Source organism: Vicugna pacos, unplaced genomic scaffold (assembly GCF_048564905.1).
Source record: "Vicugna pacos unplaced genomic scaffold, VicPac4 scaffold_21, whole genome shotgun sequence".
Taxonomy (NCBI): Eukaryota; Metazoa; Chordata; class Mammalia; order Artiodactyla; family Camelidae; genus Vicugna; species Vicugna pacos.
The window spans coordinates 15,821,645-15,843,250 of record NW_027328742.1 but is presented as its reverse complement, the minus strand read 5'-3'; the positions used below and the strand labels follow the sequence as shown (position 1 = coordinate 15,843,250).

Here is a 21,606-nt window from a genome sequence, read left to right as displayed (position 1 = left end):
GGGATTGTGCTCCGTGTGCCTATGCGGCTTACCTGGCCTCCTGCGTCCCCAAGGATCTCTAGTCAAACGGGCGTCCTTGGTTATTGGAGGACATGGGTTGCTTCACGTCATGGAGGGATTTTTATTTTGCATGCTTGGCTTAAGTCTGTCTGTCTGTCTGTCTTTGTCTGTATGTGATGTGTGTAATGCATGCGTGTACGTCTCTATGGACTTTACTTTCTTCGGGCGGGTAGGCGTCATTAGGCTTGGTTTTTTTTTTTTGTTTTTTGGTTTTTTTTCACTTCTACATGAACACACACGTATGTTCCTTGTCCCGTTCTCTTTCGCTGTGAGCCACCGAGAGAGCCTGTCTGTACTTCGCCGTGTTCCACGGTACCATCGTGTTTATCTAGTCTACATGTTGAAATCCCAGTCCCGTCCCACCGCCCTTACCCCTGACAACCTCAAGTTTGTATTCTGTCGGTCTGTTTCTGTTTTGTTTGTTAGTTTGTTCGTTTGCTTTTGGAAATCTCTTCACCTAGGACTGTAACTGTTTGTACGAAACAGATAGTAATAGAATCTCAAGCCCATCCTACCGTGAACAAAACGTTTCAAAGAGGAAGAAAGGAAGGAGAAGGGGGGGAAAAAGTCTCTATATTTCCTTGCTTCCCTCTGCCACTCACTCTTGATGATTTCGATGTCTTCTTTTACAATTTTGTGTTTATTCTGTTTGGAATGAACGGTAGTGATCACCTTTCCGGGGATGAGTGTCTCATTTTTGTACCATCCTGCTGCTTCTCTATTTAGAGTAGACCTGTTGATGTTTCTTTTCGCATGGGTTGAGTGTTGCTAAACTCTTTTTAGTTTTTGCTTGTCTGTGAAGTTCTTTACCTCTCCTTCTATTCTAAAGCATAGCTTTGCTGGATAGAGTATCCTAGGCTGCATCTTTTTGTTTTGTTTTTCCTTTAAGAATTTCAATAGCTCTTGCCACTCCCTTCTGGCCTGACGTGTTTGTGTAGAGAAATCCGCTGAGAGGCTTATGGGGGTTCCCTTGGAACGCACTCTTTGCTTTTCTCTTGCCTAAAGGCATTTAGGATCATTGCTTTATCCTTGACTCTGGCCGTCTTGATTAGGATATGTCTCCGTGTGGGTCTGTTTGAGTTCCTCCTGTTTTGGCACCCTCTGAGCCTCCTGGACTTGGCTATCTGATTCCTTCTTTAGAGTTGGGAAATTTTCAGTCATGCTTTCTTCAAATACCTTTTCGATCCCCTTGCTTCTTTCTTCCCCTTCTGGAACCCCTATTGTGCGTAGATGGGCACGCTTTCTTTCGATGGTCCCGTAGGTCCCTAAGATTGTTTTCGTTGCTCTTTGTTTTTCTCTCAGCTGTTCTGATTGGGTTCTTTCTGTTGTCCTGTCTCCTAGGCCACTTATTCGCTCCTCGGCGTGATCTAGCCTCCTTTGGACAGCCTTTAGACCACTCCTCATGTCAGCCAATGAGTTTACCAGTTCTCCTTGATTTCGTTTTTGACGTACAGTATATATGTAAACACTATCTCTTGTAGTTCCTTCGGTACTTGGATCACTCCTTTTATGAAATCTTGATCTAGCAGGCCATCCGTGTCTATTTCGTGGATCGTGCTTTCAGGGAAATTCCCCTCTGGCTCTTTTCATTGGGAGTGGTTCCTCTGCTTCCTCATGCTGCTCCTATCTCTCTGGCCCTGCGGCTTAAGGAGTATCAGTTATCTATCGTGGTCCTTAGGGAGTTTATGTATTTATCTAAAGCCTATACAGGAATAAAACTTTAAAAGGGGGGGGGCAGAGAGAGGGAGAGAGGGAGGAAGGGAGAGGGAGACGGAGAGGGGGATAGGGGGAGAGATAGAGACAGAGACAGAGACAGAGACAGAGGGGGAGAGGGGGAGGGGGGTGGGGGAGCCGGATTTTCAAAGAATGAAGGAAAAAAAGTTTGAAAACAGTGTACAATCAATAGTAGAAGAGCAAGTGGAAGCAGAAGAGCGATCGAGTTGAGACGTCTTCTAAAAGCCTTTAAAAACTAGAAAAGATCAGAAAATAAAACACAATTGTTTCAAAAGTAAATTTTTAAAAGGTAATCGGAAATAGAACAGATTTGAACAAGAGATACAACACAGGGTTTTAAAAGGAGGGAGAAAGAAAAGGTTTGAAGACAGTGTGTAATCGATAATAGAAGAGTAAGTGGAAGCAGAAGAGCGATCGAGTTGAGACGTCTTTTAGTAACCTTAATAAAATGGAGAAAAAAAATCGAGAAACGATATCTGAAACCTGTGAATAATCACTAACAGGAGATCAAAACCAAGAGAACGAAAAAGGAAAGGGGGTGGATGTTTAAAAATAATAATAATAAAAAGATTTTCAATGAAACATTTAAAAGGGATTAAAACCGTAAACGTATACGACTGTTCAAAAGTAAAGGTTAAAAAGGTAGCAGAAGGTAAAACCGATAGAAAAGAGATTAAAAAAGAGAAAGGAAAAGGAAAAAAAAGGGGGGGCGGGAGGACGTGTTCTCCTGGAGACGGTGCGCTCTTAACGGTTTCACCGAGAAGTCTTTCTGTCGTCGCCCTGTTTCCGTGAACTCAGCTTGCTGTTTCCGCAGGCCCTCCGTCGGCGCCCTCGGTCTGTGCCGCTCTCGGTGCCTGTGGGCTAGTACGTCGCGCCCCCTCCCGGCACCGCGGTCGGATGCTGCGTTCCTGCCGGGAAGGAGGGTGGCTGGCTGGCCGCCCGCCCTCTCCCGGCCCCGGTCGTTCCGCTGCTCTGTGCGGGCTGTGTGCTCCGCCTCGGGTCGGCGGCGCTCCTCTCCGTAGGTGGGCTCGGGGAAGACCGTGGAACCGCCCCGCCCCTGCTGCGTCCCAGAACTCGGCTCCTTCTTAGTCTTGGTGGCGCGAGTTCTCTGAGGTACCGGGGCAGAAATATCCTATGTGCCTCGGGCTGTAAACGAGTCTCAGTCCTGCCTAGAAGGCTGCGCAGCCCCCGGGCGCGGATTCGAGTCTCGGCCCCGCCCCCGCCCGCATGCTGCGCGCCGGAGGCTGCGGCGGCTGTGGCTGCGCCCCGCCTCTCTTCTCGCGAGGAGCGCCGGTGATGGCGCCGCGGGTCTGAGGAGACGGAGGCTACGGCGCCCCTCCCCCCAGGGCACACCGGCCGTGTTGCTTTGCCTTTCTTTTCCCGTCATGTACGGGGGTGGCGGTGGCGGTGGGGGTGGGGGTGGGGGGTGGGGGCGGGCGGGCTGTTCTGCTCTGTATCCCCTCCCGGCCACGGCGCACGCGGCACGGTCCTCCGCCCGGCTCGTGCGGCCTGTCCCGGCCCCCCGCTGCCGGCCTGCGACTCGGGCTGCGTATCGCGGGGACCCGCTGTGCCCGTTTCACTTGGATCGGTCGGCCAAGGGGTGCTCCGGGCAGATCTGAGGCTCGGGGGCGCCCCCTCCGTCCCGCCGGCCTCTCCGACGAGCCCTATTCCTCCTCTGCCGCTCCCTCCCCGCGGGACCGGTCCCTCCCGCACTGTTTTGCTTTTTACTCTTTCTTTTCTCCTTTTCTCCTACCAGATTTTGGGCGTCTTTGTCTTTCGAAGAGGGCGGTGTTCTGTCGGAGTTCCGCAGGTGCTCTGATTGGCCGAGTGGGTCCGTCGGTGTGAGTTTTGGTGTGTTGGTGGGAGATGGTGAGCTTCGAGCGTCCTTCTACTCCGCCGTCTTGCTTCTCCTCGGGTTATTTTTGAAGAGTAGGTGCTGGGGATTGAACCCTGGGCCTTTAGTTTTTGCATGCTAAGCACGGGCTCTACTGCTGGATCTCTAGGCCCTCCCCACCGCAACCCCCCCCCCCTTCCCACCGCCTCCATAGTACTCGATGAATCTCCTACCTAGATATCTATGCTTCCTTGGAATAGGGCCGTCCTTTTCTTCATCGGATGGATGGACGTCTGTGGATTCGTCTCGTTTCTCTACACTGCGGTGGGTGGCATCGGGGCGTGGGGTGGGGTTGAGTGGCGTGGGCTGGGAACTGTTCTTCACGTGTAGAGGTGGAGTGGAGCGATGAGGATGGCGACTTTTTCCCCGAGTGCTCGCGCCGGCTGACGGAGGCCTGTGGTCTGACTTGGAAGAGGACTCGGGTGACCGGAAAAGGGCCCGTGTGGGGTCGTTGTGGAGGGAGGAACTCCAACCCCCCCCCAGCCCCAGCCCCAGCCCTGGCACTCGTCCCTCATCGAGGGACGGTCGGCCGAAAACAAACGAAAGCTGTCAGAGGTGGGGGTGGGGGTGAAGGGATGTGTGTGTGTGTGTGTGTGTCTGTGTGTGTGTGCCGTGTGTGTGTGTCCCCGTTCCCCGTACCACGGTCCCTGGTCGAGCCCCCCCCCCCGGAGCAGAGAAACGCACGCCAGGCCGTCCGTGCTCCTGGTTGTCCGGCCGCGTGTCCCCGCCGCCCAGAGATCCCGAACCGTCCCGCTCGCTCCCCTGCCGGGTGCCGTGTGCCACCTGCCTGTCGGCCGGGCGCTATTTTAGACCCTGCGAAGAAGTCGACCGGACGGCCGGGCCGGGCCGGGCCGAGCCGGGCCGAGCCGGGCCGAGCCGAGCCGAGCTGAGCTGAGCACGTCCAGGCCGAGGTGGGTGGTGCTGGGTTCAGAGGAGTGGGGTACAAGCGGGAGGCGGGTGTCGATGGAGGGGAGGGGAGAGGAATGGGGGAGGGGAGGGGGAGCAGGGATGACGGTGGGGTGGGGGTGGAAGGGATGGTAGCCATCCTATGACTTTCTCTCCCCACCCCGCCTTTGGCAAGTCTGTTAAGAGTGACGAGGTTGTGCTGCTTTCTGGCTGGTGCACACCATAGTGACTGTGTTCTTCTTTTTCCTGGTCTTTTTCAGGAACCCTCGCCCCGAGGGACTGAATCTAGTGCCCTGTGCTGCGCGGTACGACCTAGGGGTCGAATCTGCCAGGAGAGGACTTACAAGGATTTGGAGGATCCTGGAAAACTGCTACCGTCCGGAATCCTACATGGATGTTCAAGATCTTGTGGATGGACGGACGGAAGACGGAGCGAATGGAGGCCCCGCCCCATCCCCTGGACCCCTTGGCCCAGGAGGATCGAGATGGGTCTGGAAAGGACTCTTCCGACGAGGGTCTCAGGATGGACTTTCTCGGTCCGCGGAAGGTGTTTCTGCACAAAGAGGAAGAGAGGGGCGTTCTCGGCCGGAGAGCCCGAACCGCCTCCTTTCAGGGATCCGCTCCAGTCTGGGTCGGGGTCAGGGTCAGAACGCGACCACCGACAGCTCCCGTCCCTCGTCTTGGCTCTCCAACTTGGGAAACCCTCCTCCCTGCCCCCTCACCCATCTTCTCGTCAGCCTGCCTCCAGCTTCCCCGTGCCAACCACCTCTCTCATGCTGCCGGACTTTCCTCCCCCTTGGGCCGCCAGGAAGCTCTCCCGCTCCTCCACGTGCTTTGGCTTGGAATCCCTGACAAACACAAGCGGTGCTGGAGGGCGGGGCCGGGGGCGGTGGCAGAAGGACTCCCTTCATCTTATGGGAGCGATTTTTATCTCCAAAGGTGGCGACTGAGAAAACACATAATATCACTCAGAAGAACACCCATGTGTAGTCTCCCTGACCTAGATCCGTGTCTGTCTGTCTCTCTCTGCCTCTCTCTCCATTTCGCTATTCTGCGTGTGTCTGTGTGTGTGTGCGTGTGCGCGCGCGCGGGCGCCCGCGCATGCGTGTCTGTCTGTCTCCCTTGTCTCTCCTCTCCTCTCCCCTCCTCTCCTCTTCCCTGTTCTCCCTTCCCTTCCCCCCTCACCCCTCCGCTCCTCTCTTCTCCCCTCCCCACCACTCCTCTCCTCTCCCCTCGCCTCCTCTCGCTTCCCCTTCCCTCCCCTCTTTTCCCTCCTCTCCTTTCCTGTCCTCTCCCCTTTTATCCCTCCTCTCCTCTGCTCGCTCTCTCTCTCTCTCCCTCCCCCTTTCCCTTCCCTCCCTCCTCCCTACACCCCCCAACCCCTACCTTCACAGGGCCTCATAGATCGCAATCGGTTTCCATGAAATGTGATGAAGAGGGAATGAAGTTTAGAATGATATCCCCATGCCTTCGAAACCTTCTTCCCCAGGGATAGCGAGTTATTTGTGGTTGTGTTTGTTTTCGTTTTCCTTGTTGTTGTTTTGGGGCGCATCGAGGGCGCAGGAGGCTTTGGGAGTGAGGGTGATGTTTCTCTTTCTGTCTGTCTCCTCCTTAGGAAGGATTTTAAGAGGAGGGAGGACTCACAGAAATCTACCATCTCTTCTCGTACTGCAGCTGTGTTTGAGCTTCCTATACGATCTGGGCGGAACACTCCCCACCCTCACCTCAAGCCGCCATCGCCGCCCCCTCAGCCCCCTGCACCCCCGTCCAGTCCCGCGCTTGGGGCCGTGGTTGAGCATGGGGGGATGTTGGCGGGGTGGTCGTTGGTGGGGGTTAGGGTGGTGAAGGAAACCAGAAAACAGACCACTGTGGCACGTGGCTGATCGGGGCTTCAGGGTGAAGGAGGATGAATAAAATGGCCGGAATTAGGCTAACGGATTGCCTCTTCTTTTTTAGGCGGGGGAGGGGAGGGGAGGATCATTAGGTCATTCATTCATTCATTCATTCATTCATTTGCTTGGGGGGGATTTCATTCGGTTTCTTATGCTCACCCTTGAAACGATCAACTGTTCTGACTGACCGGTTGCTGCTCACGGTTCCAGGCCCGTTGTTGAAACTGGAAGCTATCGATCTTACTGTTTCTACTGTATTTCAGTCATTGCAAGTCATCATCGTGCTGGGTCTCTGAGTCCTTCTCCGAGGAGGAGGTCGGTCACGGGACTAGTGACCTGACAAAATAGCCTGAGTGACCAAGAAGGCCACGCCTTGAGTGCTTATGAGATAACGAGATCTAACCGCCAGCCTCTATAGAATGGGTCACCTGGGAGGCATCGTGACACCATTCTGAGTCTTCTGCTGAGAAAACGATTCTGTGGATGGCGATCGATGCTTGATTGTTTGAGCTATGGCTCTAGAACCACCCCACCCACTCCATCCCCAAGGTGGGTACACAGTTTTGAAGACGCTAGCCTGCTGTGAATCCCCTTTGCCCGGCAGAGCGATAAAATGGCCTCTTTGCTTCTAAGCTCCAAGACCTCGCCTCTGGATTCTTGGGCTCGTCGGGGACGGGGCCCGATCTTTCGGCAACAAGCGTGCTTCAGAAACAGCGGATGCCCGAGAAGGACACGCTGCCTCTCCCTCTTCTTCCGGGCCTGAAATGAGGAGGAAAAAAAGTCGCTTCCCCTGGAAGCCGGAGTCCGGAGCCCGCCATCCGGAGGGACTTCTGGCTTGGCCTTCTCCTGGGGTGGGGGGAGGGCACGCCACCGCACGTGTTCTTTGTCAACTCCCCGTTTCTCTCTTCTCGAGTTATCTCTTAGGGACGGCTCCCACACTGGATGAAAACAGACAGACAGGCTGGTATCTCTCCCTACCCCACCCTTCGCCCCCCAAATGACTGATCTCCTGTCCCATCAAAATCACCACTTGTTTTCCAACGTGGCTTTCTTGGATCCTGGAGGACTGACGTCAACTTAGAGCCGAGACGGGCGCAGAACTGAAGGAGCTTCTCAGCTGGCCTAAGAAGTCTGTCGTCGTGATGTGGGAGGCATTCTTTACGAGGGACCTATCTGACTAAGTGCTTGACCGCCTTTTGGACTTTGAACCACCTTGGAGATAGGAACTAGGATGAGAGGGCCCCCGAAATAGCTCAGCAAACTTTTCTAATATGCTGCATATTATAAACCAACTGTTTGGCTTGTGCAAACAAACCTTTATGACCTCACTATTTCAGAGCAAACTTTAATGATGCTTTGAGAGATGGGTCCTGGGGCGCTCACTAACAGCTCTTTAAATACTGACAAGGATGTGCTATTAAGTAATGCTAAGGCTATAAGTCCACATTAAGCCAGAAACCAAAGAAACTACCCCAAAACCTTACTTTATCATTTTTAAATATTCCTATTCTTTTGAATATTAAATTTCTTAAATCGTATGATTTCTTTTTTAGAAAAACAACAGCTGTTTTAAGTTTCCTCTCACCAAGAAAGCAATCTTTATTAAGAATAAAAACCCCTATGGAAATCCAAAAGACGGGAAATTTGTAACTAAGTGCACATCCAGATCTGAACACAAATTTATGTCCTATCTGATCTCACTCGAACAGGCACAACAAAGTACTGGGCTACCCTAGAACGTAACTCTTCTGTTCCAAATGTTGGCTGTGCTAAGATCATCAGGCAAGGCAGGGAAGGAGAGAAGAGGAAATACCACCTGGCGGCCTCCATCTGTTTTCTTCCAGCCACAAGGTGCCGCTACGGCGGCCCCGCTTACAAGCCCTCCACATAAGGAAATCCGGCATCCACACTGCCCCTGCCGTCCCCAAGCAGCCCCGACGCCCCTCTCCCACTGGTCACCTCCCAGAGTGTGACTGGTCTTCCAGTGACCCCGCCAGTTGGTGGCAACCTCCCCCTCTTCCCCGCTACACACACACACACACACACAGAGCCAGAGCAGCCTTCCCAAAGCGCAACCCCACTTCAAACCCTTCAGAGGCTCCCTGGTGGAGTTCTAGCCTCACCCCTGACCCTGACCCTGACCCTGCTCGCCCAGCCTTACCTCAGTACCCAGGTCCCCAGTGACATGAGGGGCCCCCTGACCTGCTCCTACTTCCCACTTGCCTCCAGGTTCATTTTGACTGTTTCTCAAGGAAGCCTTCCCTCCCTCCAACCTCCGCACTTTGTTCCTCTGTTCCTAGAACATTCTAGGCTAAGTCAACTTCTGATACTGCTAAGCTCCCAAGAAGCTAATACATTTTGCTTATTAATGTGGGTCCGCCCTCTCTCCCCTAGACACTCAGAAGTGCGCGTGTTATGAATAAATGAATGACGGGGTGGGTCTCGAAGGGAGAGACATACCTGCTCTCGCCAGTTCTGGCCCTTCTTTCAGTAGAATATCAGAAGCATAACCAGAAGTACCTTTCCTGAGGGTCACTTCCTGCTGACACCCTTCATTGCCTCCTGTGTCAGTTTTAATAAAACACAAGCTCCTCCAAAGCCCTCCTCCCAGGACCTCTCCAGTGTCCTCCCCAGCAGGGGCGCCTTCCACCCTGGACCGCACAGGGCAGTCTCCACGAGTCCCCACCCACAAGCCTCCAGGCCTCTGCCCGGGCTGCACCTGCCACCTGAGCCACCTTCTGGACTCCTTCTCCTGGCTGACTCTTACTCTGCCCTCAGAACTGAATGTAGAGCCCATTTCTTCCAGGAAGTCCTCTCTGATAATGCCCTTAAGCTCTTGGCTGTGCTTCCTCTACAGCAGCACTGCATGGCTACCAACTGGTGTTTGTCCACCCACTCCTTTGAGACCATGACATCCTGGAGGCCACATGGGAATAAGGAGTGAGATGGCAAGAGTGTTGGGAAGAGCAAAAAGAAGAATCAAAACCCAAGTCCCAAATTTAAGGATTCTTTCTCAGAAAAAAATAATAAAATGTTTCATACGTGTGTCATTTGGGTACGATTTTTGTGGCTCATGGAAAGCAAGAGCTTGGTGTTCTAGTTCAAAAACCAAGTTACATGCAAAGAAATGTATATATTCATATATAAAGCAAGCCAGAACTGCTCAACAACAGTTTGCATTTAAATTCCAAAAGAACTTTGATAAAGGCAATCTCTCTCTCTCCTTTTTTTTTTTTTTTTGGAATCATATAGTTTCAGAAGTATTTGTAAAACTAAGTGATTGCTACAGCCCATGATTCTGCACTGGAGTGTTTAGGGCTAAGGAAGCCCAGATTACATGCACTGTGTAAAATGCAATCACACCAACACACTGACAGGCGCCAAGTGGCTGAGCTGAATTTTCAAAGCAGACAACCTTACAATGGAAGACAGTTCTAAGTAGAAAGTAAGAAATTAAATGTTCTGTACTGAATTTCATATGTTATATGGACCATTAACCAATAATGCATCTTATCTAATGAAACCCAAAAATAAATTGCCAACGTCGATTTTCTCCATCTGATCATTTTATGTTAACACTGGTTATCAAACCCTCAGTCCATACGAAAACCTCAGGCCTACGCTGCAGCAGAGTTACATCCCGCGGAAGACAGCCGATCAGGGGAGAACTGGAGAGTTTCCCTTCAGAAGCTGCTAAGTCTGGTTTTGCACCTGTACGTCATTTGCAACCACGTCATCGTCAAACGAGTAAGACCTTACATCTGTGGGGCGTAAAGCACTGCATTGCTTCCGAACCATCAAAAAACACTGAGCTTTGTGAAACAGTCCTGAGGCACTTAAATCGCACTTTTTCTGAAAGTCTCCAAAACTGACCCACTTCACCATTCCACGTACAAAAGGGAGGAACTGGAATTAGAGAAAACATGCCCTTGAAGTCTGCCAAGGCCCTGCTTGAATCCTGCTTCAGCATTTACTAGCCGCTAAACGGACCAATACCTTAACCCCTCTGAGAAGGCTTGCCAATCCGCAAAAGGGGGCTGCCACCGCCCACATGGGAGGGATGGATGTGAATGGAACACACAATTAGGGCAGCCGACTGGTACCTGACACAGGGCCTGGCTAGTTTCCCTTCGCTGCCCTTCTCCCCCTTTAAACTTGCACTGTTGCCTCTGGTAAGGATCAAGCCCCCCAAGAGACTGCCCGATCTTCTGTGTATCCCCGGATACATGACTTACCCTTAGGAGGCCACAAAAACTGCCTCCTCCCCAGTTACTATCAATATTCTTTAGAGTCTGGGTTTTTTTTAACTCTATTTTGCAGGGAGACTATTCCAGAACTGTCCAAGCACCATTCTCCAGGTTGGCTCCCCTCCCAGCACCCATCCCTTGTCATCTCAGATCCTCTGTCTGGCTGCCTTCTGTTCATGGGAAAGAGAGTCCGGTAGGGTGGGGACTCCTTAGGCCTCCCTCCCTCCCTCCCTCCCTCACAGGTCAGTGTCACTACCTTCTCCCCACTCCCCAATCCAACTCCAGCTTCTGAGGAGTCTCCCCTCCCAGACACTACAGCCTCTGCATCTTCCCAAGACGCACACGTGGCCACGACCCTCCCTTTAGATTTCATCCTGGCTGGCCCTGACGAACACCCGGCCCCTTAAGGATAAATGGCATTGCTCTGAAAATCACAAATGCCGCTGACTGACACACCAAAGCTGCATGGTCTGGGGCTTTCCTCCAACCGAGGCACAGCCCTGCCCTCCCTCAGCCTCAGTCTGCACCCCTTGAGAAGTGCTAACCCACATGTAAGGCTGTGAACACCAGCTAAAAGGGATGAATCCCAACGTGTATCTCTAGTCCGGCACCTTCACCTGTGCCCCAGGCTCACCGACCCGAGTGCCTCTTTGAAGTCCTAACTTGGATGACAAATGGCATCTTAAAAATGCCCCATGTCCACCATTTACTCTGGAATTCGATTCCTGGCAAGTACCTCCCAGGCTCCCCATTTTAGTAACAGACCCAGCACCCACTTAGGTGTTTGAGGTCACATTCAATTTCCCCTGTTCCCTCCCCCCAGCCCTGCTCAGGAATCAGTCCTGTTATTTCTGTCGGAAAGCCAGTCTCAAGTCTGGTTCTGCAGGGACCACGGCCGGAACCCCACAAGCTCACAGCATGGTGCAGTGAGTCACAGTCCTCCGTAGGGTGCTCCCTGGAGGGGGAGGCATCTCCTGCCGCTGGTCACCTCAGAAGGCATGGATTCTCACACAGGAGGCCCAGGAGAAGGGACTCAAGGTTTTCCCGTGGTCTGAGTTTTGAAGGACCCGAGGTCTGGGGGAGCTCCTAATTAGCAGACACACCTGCCAGTGAGCAGAAGAGGATGGAGGAACCCAGGCAAGGCTGTTCTCACTCCGACCCCTGGGCTCTCAGGAGCCACAGGAAATGTCTGTGTCCAGGGCACAGCCCGGCCATCACAGATTCCAGCCTGCATTTGCCAACCCGGACAGCCTAGACTCCTTCTACTTGCGACACTTACTTCTGTTCTGTTCCCCACCCAGTATGTGATGGACTCTTTCAGATATTCTGGCCTGTCTCAAGCGAGACAAATTCAGTGAAAAATGAAGTGTCCACATTTGGACCAGAGCATGAAAGGAGAAACAAGGCCTCATGGTCAGCATGATGGTGGTGGCCAAACCCTTCCCCCCAGGTGGGATGAACCATGCTGGGGGTGAGAATGCAAGGTCCTAGGTCGGCCAAAGCATCTTCCTTCACGGCTGACTGGGGTGTTGGGGTCTCACTACCGCAAACTAACGACACGGCCGTCAGTGGTGGACGGCAGCTGCAACAGACACGGAGTCAGCCCTTTACTGCCAGCATGGGTTAAAAGTAAAGGCCGGGGCAGGGAGGCCTGCACGGCTGCTGAGGCAAACCACAGACCCGGCTCTGAATGCCCACTGGCTGAAGCAGAGTGGAACCTACGGTCCCCTTTAGCGGTCCGTTTCTCCACCAGAGCCAGATGAGCCAGCCTCTTCGGAGAAGGCCATGTTGTCCTGATACTCAGAAAAACCAGCCTCGTACAGGGAACAAAAGAGTGGCATGGATTTTAGACCCGATACTGCCCCTTTATGAAGGCAAAGTACAGTAAATGGCAAGGGAAAGTTGAAAGCAAAAAAAAAAAAAAACAAACAAACAAACAAAAAAAAAACTGACTGCTTCCTCCAACAGCGTCCCCGACAGCTGCTCACCCCCGAGCCGGCCACTTCTTCACCAGTGCCCGCCGGCCAGGCAGCGCCGTCACGCACGTCTCACAGCGACAGCCAGGAACTGCGTGCCGAGCACGTTTGTGTAAAAGCAGGAATCGAGCAAGATGCTGCAGACTTTGACTTTCCAAGTTTAATACTCCATGAAAAGAATCCCTCAGCAGCAGCCTAATTCAATTCGCATCTCACTTCTTCAAAACAAACAAACAAATCTAATAAGGGCGCATTTGTCACCAAATATAAGGAGGACCAAACAGGTTCCTCAAAGCAAGGATTTTAACAGGTATCAAACACCAGTGGGTGATGTGCTAACAAAGCAAATATTCCAAAAAATTAGAAAATAAATAGGTGACTAGGACAATACATGGATCAAGGCAGCTGTTAAGTTTTTGCTTTTTAAAGCGATGGAGACAGCACGGAGGGCGATCTAGCTATTTCCAATGCAGGGTGTGCACAGCCCACCTTTTCAGACGCAACAACATGCTCACAGGGCAGTACAAGAGAAAAAGGAAAAATGGAAAAGCAGAACAAGTGAAAATTAGAAACACACAAGAACAAAAATGACTTTGACCGCCTGTGCAAGAACTTACGTGAGTGTGATGAGGACAGTGACTTGGGGTCGGTGAGACCCACCCTCATCTCCTGCTCCAGGGAAGGCAGGGGCCTGTGGGGAGCAGCGCTGCCGGGGGAACCCCAATGTGGTCAGAGCCCCAAACCAAAACCCCACCTACATGCGTCCAGATAGCTTTTGAGCTACAAAATGTGGTCGCATTTCAGGCTGGACAGTTATACTCCCTCCCACCAAGAGTAGCAGGAGAGAATTAGGCTCTGCTCCTGCACCAAAGCATGCTTTGATAAATTAATGACTGTGGAATAGTAAAAGGAACAATGGAGTAAAAGTGACTGGAGGAGAACGTGCTTGACCCGAGTTCACTGGCCGCGTTATCTCACTGACCTTCAGATGCTGGCTGGGCGCTTACTGTACCAAAACAGACAGACCCACCAGGAGGGAGGTTTAATGCGCTGCTGTATTTTGATACCGAGAGCCATGCCTGGTACACGAGGTTCTGGTAAACAATGGTGACACTGTAGACCACTATGGGCTAAGCACACATCCAGCTACTCCACCAAATCCCAAGGACAGACTTCAAAAGGCAAAAACAAGCTGGCATTCTCTGCTGGGTCTGCGGACTCAGAGCCAAGCAGTTGCTGAGCAAAAATGTCACCAGTGCCTCCTATGACAAAAGAGGAAGTACTGGCCAGGGGACTGGGGCATGGCTCCAGGCTTCCACTGCTCACCCACCAGTCTGTCCAGGGGGAGAAGTTGGTCCCTGCTTACGTTGCACTGATGCACCTACCTTGACTAATGCCTGGGGGCTCAGCAGGTGGTGACAGGTGAGGTGAACGGAGCCAGTCTGGGAGAAGCCCGATGCTGGCAGCTGTGCCTTCAGCAGTGCCCAGGCTCCTAAATTTGCCACCTCAACTCCATGGAGCAGAAGGGGAGTGCGGACATGTAGATCACAGGTCCCTGTGAGGACAAGTACAGATCATGGCCACGACATGCTTTGCCCCTTCCTTAAGCCATAGAGGAATGTCCTGGGAGGAACTGAAAATTCATCCAGAGTTCGCCAGGCACCACACGCAGGTGGGACTCGGGTCCCCTGTGCCTCTCACTCACAGGGCTGGTCTGGACATTCTTTTTATCAATTCTCTGGCATCTTCTCCCCCAACTGACCAACAACCAGAAAGTAGAATCTGATCTTAGGTAAGTTCAAGAATCACAGAGCACCGCCTCCACAGCGGTCCCGGCAACACGTGCCACGTCCTCCAACCATCACCTGTGGGTTGCGATCAGCGTTCTCCGGACTCAAGGCCCGAGGCCGTAGGCCGGGGGGACACAAATTCCCTCACTCTCCCCAGCAAAGGGGGACCACCTCTCGGCAAAGGCATCTCAACCTCTTCTGCCCGAGGGACAGCACGATAGACACACGGGGAAATAGAGCAGAAGTTGGGGGGGGGGGGTAGGCAGCCCAGAAGAGCTCATCTGCACTTCCGAGGCAAAGTGAGGCCTTTGACCTAATCACAGGGACAAAGTGAGGATGAACCTTTCCCTGCTCTGTCCCATACTCCGTGACACACTTTTCCCTGTGTAAGGAGTTCATTCGGACGTCCCTGGCGGTGTTTCTGATGTCCTAAGCTGGCATGGTGGCTGTCGGGCATGAAGAGAGGGCCTGAGCCGTGCAGGTGCTGGGCCTGGGAGGCAGGAGACACCGGCTCCACCCCCAGCTCAACAAGAGCCTCGTTCTGCATCTCGGGACTCAGCATCTCATCTATAATCAAAGGGATGAGACTGTCCCAGGACAGGCTGCCAAACAGAAATGAAATGAGATCCATGTAAAGAAAGTTTCCCAGTTGCCACATTTAAAAAGTAAACAAAGAAAGAAAGAAACAAACAGAAAACAAATTCTAGAAACTGATTATTCTACTGTATGTAAATTAGTATCATTTTGACATGTAATCAATATAGAAAGTAAGAAGATAGATTACATTCCTTTTACTAGATAAATCTCAGCGTCTGATGTGCATTTGACCTACAGCACATGTCAGCTCAGACCAGCCTCCTCCCCAGCGCTCCTAGCATCAGTGGCTGTGGCTAATTTATTGGACAGCAACTCCAGGGGTCCCACCAGGGTTCCTGGCTGAAAAGCGGAGGAAGTGTCCACACTAACCCTAAAAGGATCTCTCTGAAAGAAAGGTGGATTCACTTTTAAATGTCTGTATATCGGCGGGCTTCACCTCCCTCCAACCTTGGCTACAAGACAGCCCTCTTCCTGCTGATCCCTTCCTGGATGTAGGGAAGCAACCCGGCACACAGCCAGGGTGACCGGGCCTCAGGTAGACTTACCTGCTGTCTGTGTCCAGTCCCATGATGTCCTCCTTCTCAAACAAGGTACAGAGGAGGGGGATCATGTCCCCAGAATTGTCGGGGGCCCTTTCCAACCACTTGGACTTGAGCATGATGAAGAGTGACTCAGTGAAGTCCTCGATCCTCTTCTCCACCAGCCTGCAGTCCTCGTAGATTGAAGGCCACGTCGGTGCGCGTCTGCTCGGCTACCTCCCCATGCAGCACAAAGACAAAGAGCTGAGAGTCATTAACGCGGTGCCATACAGCTCCTCTGCACTTGGAGCTTCTCGAAGGCCTTGGCTGAGAGGCAGTCGGTAATGGTGACAAGGCCCACTACCTTGCTGTGGGTCTGGAATTCGCTCCACCCATTCTCGGGCACATAGTGGTGCCTGTAGTGGATACAGAGTGCCCAATGGGAGCCGCACGGGCTGATCTGGCTCACCAAGGAGATTCGCTTATAGATGCAAAAGAAATTCTCCTCTGAGATGATCCCAACTGGTTGGTCCACCACGGGGAGAATCCGGTCGTTCTCAGCGCACTGCATGTAGTCAGGGATGCTCATGTTGCAGCTCCTGCCGAGAGGGGAGAGGAGATCGAGATACATACTTTGCTGTGGGCTGCAGGCCCCTCTGGGTTGTGGTGACCTTGTGTGTACCAGCCAGAAGGCAAGGGAAGTCCAAGCAAAGCTGGGGGTAAAATTTGTCCTCAGTGTCTGCACATGGCTACTGTAGGTCGGATCACATTACCCAGCTTTTGGTCTAGGTTTCCTGCCCCTGCCGAGCAGGGTAATTTCTTATTTTCGGTTCCAAGTACCTAGCCAGACACTGATGCAAAGTCACTGCTCAAAAATGCTGAATAAAGAAATGAGCAAAGGAAATGCTTTCCCCAACACCCTTCAGCAGAATATAAAGAAAAGGACCATAGTAGGATCAAAAGATCTGGATTTCAACGCCAACTTATTTGATCTCCTAAGCTTCATAATAATGGATAAGAAAACTTGCCTTGGGGAGGAGGGTACAGTTCAGTGGTAGAGAACGTGCTTAGCATGTACGAGGTCCTGGGTTCAAACCCCAGTACCTCATTTTAAAAAATGAAACAAATAAATACACCTAATTACCCTCCTGAAAAAATATTTTTTAATACAAAAGTCAGAAAACACCTTGCAATTGACACAACATTGTAAACTTGACTATACTTCAATTAAAAAAAAATCCTTGCTTTACAAGAATATATCTGGATTATGGAAGTTTGCAAATGTAAAATGCCTAGGGTACCACCTGCATAAAATGGGGGGGGGGGCTGTACAAATTTTTCTATCCCTCCTTTATGAGCTATATTTCCTTTTGGGGGTTTATAACCTCTCAGAGCTAATTTTCTCAGATTAAAAAAAAAGAAAATATTACCTGATTCTCAGTACTGCTAAAAAATCTGATAACCCTATGAAAGTATCTGACACACAGAGGTTACTCAATAAATGTTGAATGAATGAATAAACAAGCAAAGTGAATGATGCTCCCTGCCACAGACCATCATAATGGTACTGCCTGGAAATCCCAAGCCCACGTTCACCCGACTCTACACTAACCATGTGGGTGAACTGTGCAGGACTATGTGCTTCTCTAAGTCCCAGTTTAATCATGAATAGAAATGAGGGCAATAATACAAACGTCAAAGGGTTAGTGAGTCAGTAATGAATTGTACCTGAATTTCGCAAGATTGAACCATTAAGGAAAATTGGGCAAAGAGTCCATTGGCCCTCTCCATATTATGTCTTATAACTACATGGGAATCTACATTATATCACAAAATTAAAAGCCTAATTTTTTAAAGAGGCTATCGAGGTTAAATGAGCTCATTGTCTCAAATAAGGAACACACAGCACAAATAGGACAATCCCTAGACCATGAGATACACTCAGTTAAATTTCCCACTGAACCCACTGGTCCCTCCAACTTCAGAGCACGAGGATGGGTCCTCATGGCCAGAGGCCACTGCACCTGAAGCTAACAAAGCTAATGGTCCCCACTTTCAAGAGCCCCTGTCACCACCCTAGGTCTAAGTTTGTATTTGTAATTTTTTTTCTTTTTATTAAATAGAAACCCCCAAATGCATAGCCTTCAGGTCACCAAAACCTTACCACAGAGATCATGATGGCAGCCCTCCTTGGTGAAACAATAAAATGAAAAGCCATTTCCATAAGAACTCTGTGTAAATCTACCAGGGAACTTCATCCTGGACTGAGGGGAAGAGGACTGGGGAGGAGGGGGCAATCAGAACCATTGGCCACCTGTCCCACGATGGACTTTAGCTTCAACACTCACCCTCCAGGAACATCAAAATACACACAGACAGAGTGCTATGGACAAGATTTTTTTTTTTAAAGAAATCACTGACTCTCTAGCACCTCTTATTTTTACCGAGACACAAATGGATTATGTATATAATGTTTCAGAAAAAGCCTAAAATGCTATCACCCCAACTTGACACATGAAGAAACTGAGGGAGAGAGGTTTACCACATTGTGCAAGATTTGAGAGAGGACACATCAGACATCGTATTTAAACCCAATCCCCAACTCCATTGCTCACCCTAGAAAGTGTGACATACTGCCCCTTTCCTGCCCTTTCCCTGCAATAAATTTCTGAAGAGTCTTTTCTGTGCCATCTGGAATCACAATCACATCACTTTTCCACAAAGAGCTATGTCACTCCTTGGAGGATGTATCAAAATCTAAAGGGTTACAATGGGAGGAGAGATTTGCATTTTCTGTTTCTCAAAGGAAACATGGCTTTAAAAGAAACTGAAAAGGACTTATCTAGTCTACGGTCTCATTGTGCAGAGAAGGAAACGGAGGCTCAGAAGAGATGAGGAAAGGGCCTTATTAACAAATATTGCCTGAATGTAGCACCAAGCCAGCCCTGGGCACTGCTCTGGGAGGATCTAGGAGGCCCAGGAGAATGAGTGTTAGAAAAAGGAAAGAGGAGAAGAAGCATTCTAGGCCCTGTCTCTACATGCACATAACATGGAGTTCCACCAAATTACCCAGTATGGGTGCAGCCAACATTAAGGTGGGCTAGAGAGGTTATAGAAACCTGGAAGTCTCAACCATAGTGGAAATTCCAACATTTACTATGCTTTTTTCCCAGTTCAAGCATCAATTCAGGGGGCACTCTGTACCAGGGACTACACGAGGCCTGGAGCTCTCCCAAATACAGATCTCTATTACCACATGTGCAAGCCACATACAGGCCCACCAGAAGAAAAATGCCCACAGATAAGATGGAATTACTGAAACTGAAAGCAGCCAAGCAGCATATATTAACTAGGAAAAATGGTGCTGCTAGAAATGGACTCATGGACATAGAAACAAACTGTGGTTAGCAGGCAGCAAAAGGGGGATTAACAGATACACGTTAATAAATATAAAATAAATGACAAGGACCTGCTATATAGCACAGGGAACTATATACAATTTCTTGTAATGAGTTGTACTAAAAACAATCTAAAACGTACGTATATACATATGCATATGTTTATAACTGAATCTCTGCTGTACACCTGAAACTAACATTGTAAGTTAACTACAATACAATAAAAAATAATTCGAAAAATAAAAGCAAGTCATTAAAAAAAATAAAAGAACATTGTAATCCCCGTAGCTATAGGTGGTGGAGAATTCTGGCTGCAAGCAGCAAGTCCACTGGATCACTCCAGCACTGACTGTCACCCTTTGTGTCCATCAGAGAGTCACTTGGCTTCACTGAGGTTAATTTTCTCTTCAGTGAAAGGCTACAGTTGCAACTAACATTGTATAGAATCTCATCATTCACAAGCCCAACAATTATCGAGGACTTCCCATGGGCCAGGCTCTGGACAGATGAAAAGATAGGGTCTCAGATATATTCATGGGTAGAAGAACTTTATGCCATAAAGACATTAATTCTTCCTGTTTTGATAGACAGATTCAATGCAATTCTGATTAGAATTCCTATCAGATTTTTCATGGAATGTAACAAGTTAATTTATGGTCAGGAACAGCCAAGAAACTTCTTTAGAACCACCCCTGGGGAAGGGTGGATAGGTCATTGATTTCCACTGTTCTTTCTGAAGTGATGAAAACGTTCTGGAATAATAATGGTTGCACCACTGTGAATAAGCTAAAAGCTGCTGAATTGTACCATTTAAATGGATGGACTTCATGGTGTGTGAACAATATCACAATAAAGCTGTTATATGAAAAAATATTTCTTGACAATTATTTTCCCCTCTATACAACTAGTCTGCCACACAATTTAAGAAAAACAAAAAACCAAAACAAACCAAACTATGCCAGGAGCTCTTTAGGACTGCAATGTCCCTAGGTCTCCAAGGCCTCTGGTGGTGCTGTTCCTGTGAACACACACTAGCTGGGCTGGACTAGTTAGGGACTGTAACTATCTTTCTAAAATCCACGGTCACACGTTTCAGCCTGGGAGAGGGAAGCCTGGAGGATGTCACAGACTCATGCCTTCAGCTCATTTTTAACGGAACCAAGCCCTGCTTTCAACACAGTAATCTCTCTCACTATAAAAACACGTGACATCAAGAAGCACAGCCATCATGACACCTGAAAGTGTTCAAGAAAATTACCTGGGGCAGAAACACTGAGGGAGGAGATGGAAGCTCGCTCAGCACTGACGCTCCCTTTTGCCGACTTCACCAGGAGAAGCTGGTATTTACAGCCTGAAGCTCTCAGCCCGGGGAGCAGTGCCCGCGCCACTGAGCTGGTCCACAGGGAGCGGAAAAGGGAGAGCAGGGCAGCCCCGGGTCGCGGGGCAGGGAGAGCGGGGTTGGGGGGGTGACGCGGGCTGCAGCCCCGCTCGGAGGCCAGCCCCAGCCCCAGCCCCAGCCGCCCGCCCCCGGCGGGGTCCGCAGACCCCGCCCGCCCGGGACGCAGCCCGCCCAGGGGCGGGGACGGGCCGGCGGCCGAGGGGAGGAAGCCCGGGAGGGGAGGCCTCGCGGGCGGGAGAGGGGAAGGGGACGCCAGCCGCGGACTGAGGGGAGCCCGGCTGGGGCGAGAGGCGGCAGGTGCACACCTGGCCCTGGGCAGCTGTGGCCGGGGCGCCGGGGCAGAGGGGTCTGGCCCGAGCAATTTAGCTGAACACACGCTGACTCGCGCCCTCCCGCAGCCGCCTGAACCTTTGCCGTGAGCCCCCCACCTTGCACTTCCACAGCCGGAGGCCCAGGCCCCGGGCAGGAACCAAAGGCCTACCGGGCGACAGAGCTGAGAAGCCTTTGGGGCCGATCCGCGGCTCGGAGCTGGGGCTTCCAATCCACGGTCCAGCTGGCACCGACTACGCATGCGCAGGAGGGCCAGTGATCCTCTGGTTTCTGTGAGAGAAGCTGGGGAAGTGAGGGAGGGAGAAGATCGGAGGAGGAGGGGAGGAGGGGAAAAGTGGAGGTAGACAGATGGACAGGAGGTGCAGAGAGAAGGGAGTAATCTGGAGGGGGGAGGGGAGTCGCAGAGATGGAGAGAAAAAGCTTTACCTCTGGGCGCACCCCGAAACAGTCGGCAGTCCTGCCTCTGTACCCCTCTCTAACCCTTCAGGGCCCGCAGCTCAAATTTTACCTCCCTGGTCCAGCCCTCCATCCGAGGCCTCAGTAGAACCCCTACGGGGATCACACCCGTTGCCCCCACGCGGAGCTGTGTTTCCTGTTGCTCCAGGAACCAAGCACCCGCGGGTGTTGTCGCTCAGAACTACCTTGGGAAGAGTACATATTCCCCTTTTACACGCTGGGAAACAGGCAGGCAAGATCTCTGCCTTAGCTCCACTGTCCCAGGTGTTGTGCTGACGGGGAGCGGGGTGGGGATCAGAGCCCCAGAGGGAGCCGACTGCCTGAGTGTTGGTGCATAGTCCCCACCCCTCCTGAGTAAACCACACCCCACCCCATCAAGGGCTCACAGTAGGTCCCTGGGTGTGGGAGA

General features: G+C 51.2%; 1 long non-coding RNA gene across 1 annotated transcript; it reads left to right on the top strand.

Annotated features, from left to right (window-relative positions):
- The first annotated feature begins 3,081 nt into the window (after positions 1-3,081).
- On the top strand, positions 3,082-6,528 carry LOC140694491 (uncharacterized). The gene is made up of 4 exons (XR_012070121.1): positions 3,082-3,181; positions 3,551-3,723; positions 3,889-4,599; positions 4,855-6,528. It is a non-coding gene; the product is annotated as an uncharacterized lncRNA (long non-coding RNA).
- Positions 6,529-21,606: the final 15,078 nt, after the last annotated feature.